The sequence below is a fragment of the Octopus bimaculoides genome, chromosome 14, assembly GCF_001194135.2.
Source record: "Octopus bimaculoides isolate UCB-OBI-ISO-001 chromosome 14, ASM119413v2, whole genome shotgun sequence".
Taxonomy (NCBI): Eukaryota; Metazoa; Mollusca; class Cephalopoda; order Octopoda; family Octopodidae; genus Octopus; species Octopus bimaculoides.
This window is the reverse complement of record NC_068994.1, coordinates 13870586-13874370: the sequence shown is the minus strand read 5'-3', so window position 1 is coordinate 13874370 and position 3785 is coordinate 13870586. Positions and strand designations below refer to the sequence as shown.

Sequence of the window (3785 nt, the reverse complement as noted above, 5' to 3'; positions counted from 1 at the left end):
GGGGGGGGGGGGACAAACACAGACACACAAACACATATACATATATATACATATATACGACGGGCTTCTTTCAGTTTCCATCTACCAAATCCACTCACAAGGCTTTGGTCGGCCCAAGGCTATAGTAGAAGACACTTGCCCAAGGTGCCACGCAGTGGGACTGAACCCGGAACCATGTGGTCCGTAAGCAAGCTACTTTCCACACAGCCAACTGAGTAGACTGGAGCAACGTGAAATAGAGTGTTTTGCTCAAGAACATAATGTGTTGCCCAGTCCAGGAACCGAAACCACAATCTTACGATAATGAGTCTAACATCCCAAGCATTAAGCCACACGCCTCCACTTTCATTCTGAAAGGAGGAAATGTAAAGTCGACCCAGTAGCATTTGAACTCAGAACATGAACGTATCACCTGCTTCAGGAATCGAAACTATAATCTTACGACCTTGAGTCCAACCACGAAGTCACGCACCTTCATTTCATTCCAAAAGGATGAAAAGTAAAGCTGACTTCAGTAGTATTTGAACTCAGAATGCGAACTCAGCGCCTGCTCCAGGAATCGAAACCACAATCTTACTTTCATTAGTCTAACATCATAACCACTAAGTCACGCGCCACCCACTTTCATTCTGAAAGTATGAAAGTGTTATGTCTCAAGCTACTGCTATCTAGCACCTTCGGATGATCTCTACTCAACCGCTACACGACGACTACTCAACGGTCACTGAACTTCTCTACCACGGTCAGACTACCTCTATTTATATGTCTCTTGGGCGATCCTACTTCTTCGCTTGGGGGCGTCGACACAACAGAAAGATAAAGTTGATCTCAGTGGAATTTGAACACGGAACCTGAAGAGCCGGAATAAATGCTTCAAAGCCTTTTGTCTAACGCAGTGTGTGTGTGTGTGTGTGTGTGCGGTAAAGGATGTGAGGAAATGAAGAGGACAGAGATCTGAATGACTAAAGTTCACTTACCTGATTGAGACTACCACTTCTCCTCCTGTTTGGCATGGAACCCTCTGACTCTATTAGCCAAAACTATCATTCTCTCGTCCTATTACTTCTGTAATTATGTCCCCACCCATGTTCTCTCCTGCGTCTCTCTTTTTCTCTCTCTAACTTACAATCTGTGACTCAGTAGCGCACCTGGGTGGGGGTGAACTGGGGGTTAGGGAGTTCTGAAGAGGTGGTCCGCCTGTAGGATGTTTTTTTTTTATGGGTGGGAAGTAGGGCGTGGCGCTTTTGGGTCTGTTGTTATAAGCCTGTATATGCTTGGATGGGACAGCAAACTGAATTGAGTTGCTTGGGTCCACATACTTTAGCTACGCCATGACAAAAAAAACAAACAAATACAAACAATCTCCTTAGAGAGATTTTAACAAATTTCAAAAAGAGAGAGAGAGAGAGAGAGAAAAATACCCCCACCATCTTCTAAAAAAATAGACAAAAGAACAAAACAAAAAATTCAAGAAAGGTCATTATAATGCGGGACAATAATGAGGAAGCGCCATGAAATTTTGAAAAGAGTTGTGGAAATTATTTTACAAAGACAACGACGACGACGACGTAAACAACAACAACAACAGCAGCAGCAGCAGCAGCAAGGTGAACATATGCTGGCAATATAACAACGACAATAACAACAACAACAATAACAACGGGAGCAACGGCGGCGGCAGCAGTAGTAGCAGCAGCAGCAGCAGTAGTAGTAGTAATAACATTAATAGCAACCATAATTATTACAGCAATAGTAGTAGTAGTAGTAGTAGTAGTAGTAGTAGTAGTAACAAGAATATTAGTGGAAGTAGTATTAGTAACAGTAATAGTAGTAGTAGTAGTAGTAGTAGTAGTAGTAGTAGTAGTAGTAGTAGTAAGAATTTTTAATACATTCTTGAGGTGGTTGTTGGGTAGTGGTGGTCGGGTATTGTAATATTATAAATTGACTGGTACTTATGTAAATCGAACCCCAGCGAAATTCGAAGTCGAAAACGGAGAAACGACATGGCTAAATTCTACAGGGTGTCCACAAAGTCTGGGTACATGGGGATTGACACATGCTTTAAGAAATTATTATTTCTTATATTTAATTGTTTATGTTATGATTTCATTTACTCCATGTACCCCAGACCTTGTGGACACCCTGGATAATGAATTTTGTCTGACACTTAACCGATTTTGCCATTCATAGTTTAGCCTTCGGTTTTTAGTCAGTGGATGAATGGCGGCATCAGGACCTCATCCCAGGGCTTTTGTGGTTGGTGTGTGTGTGTGAGAGAGAGAGAGAAATAGAGAGATAGAGAGATAGAGATAGAGAGAAAAAAAAGAGAGAGAGAGAGAGAGAGAGAGTGAGAAGGAGAAAGAGAGAGAGAGAGAGAAGGAGAGAGAGAGAAAGAAGGAGAGAGAGAGAGAGAGAGATAGAAGGTAGGGGAGTGCGAAAGGTAATCCCCGTGTCGGAAACCCGACTGGATACTTGTTACGAAGTATTCTCTACTGAGGACATCCAAACGCCTAGAGGCTGTTTATCCTAGCTGAGGCTTATGAAGTTGATCCTGTGACTAGTCTACAAGGCTGACGGACGAATATATATACTAGACCAGTGGTTCTCAACCATTTTTTTTTACTTATGGACCACTTTGATTATTATTTCACTCTGGTGGACCCCTATCAGCACTCAAAATTTTAAAACTTATTTTATAGGTACTTCTTTTCAAGATTCCCATATTGCTTTATACACATTCACTTGTGTAGTTTGGATTATATAAACCGTTAGAGAAAGAAACCGAGCTGTTTCTTGTAATAAATAATACGTCTAAAGAAAAAAGTTGTTCACGGACTCTTAATATACTACAGTGGCTCCTTAATTTACTATTTTGCTTGCGTGGACCCGCAAAATTTTATATGGATCCCCTCCTGGGGTCATATGGACCCTGGTTGAGAACCACCGTTCTAAACCATGTACTTCTCGGAGTTTTTAAAACTATCGACACCTTTTCAATAACCTCCCCTTGTTACGATTCACCAAGGAGATAGACATGGCAGCTGAAATCAGCTCAGGGTGGCACGAAGACGCAGATGGAACCCTTTCGCAAGCGAAGACTAATCCAATCCCCTCTGTACCACTCAGACTAAGGGATTAAATGCTTGTGACACTGAGACACTGCAATGAATTAAGATGAAGAACTTGCAATACTTCTGAGTAGCTTCTGTAGTTTCTGCATGGAGCGAAGCATCACCGATGTTCATTTTAACTCTTTGCTAAAGACGTCAGGATTTTGGTCTCCTTCCCACGTCATAGAAACCAATTTTAATCTGTAACCTCTGATAAATGACTCATAGACGACTGGCAACATGTTGACTAGGACTCTGGTTGCTTATTGAATTATTGTGAATAGGGGCTTCGTAAATATTTTAACCAAGTCCGATGTAAGGCGATCTTTCTGACCTCTTCGTTCTCTGCTTGCATTAAAACTAATTTCACCCCCCATCAACTACTCCTTGCGGCGGTGGGGTGGGGAGTGGGAGCTCATGCACCAGACCACGCAGAGCCCTCAAATTTTGTTTTCGAGACCAACTCAAGGCCTCTCTCCTCCGCTGCTCCATTGTCCCAAACATCTGGGTCAAAGTGGCAGCATGTCATCATCGAGGGAGACAGACTTGATGGAAAATAACAGACGTCGGGAAGCAGAGATCAGACGTCGAGGATGCAAAAGCGACGTCTCGCATTTTCTCGTCTCCCACCGGGTCCCCACCCCTGTGGTGAATGACCCCCGGCTCTTCTGTGTC

General features: G+C 42.8%; 1 protein-coding gene across 1 annotated transcript in view; it reads right to left on the bottom strand.

Annotated features, from left to right (window-relative positions):
- Nucleotides 1-3785, bottom strand: part of LOC106880782 (protein slit) — a 108936-nt gene that overhangs the window by 48939 nt on the left and 56212 nt on the right. The gene's annotated exons all lie outside the window — the stretch shown is intronic.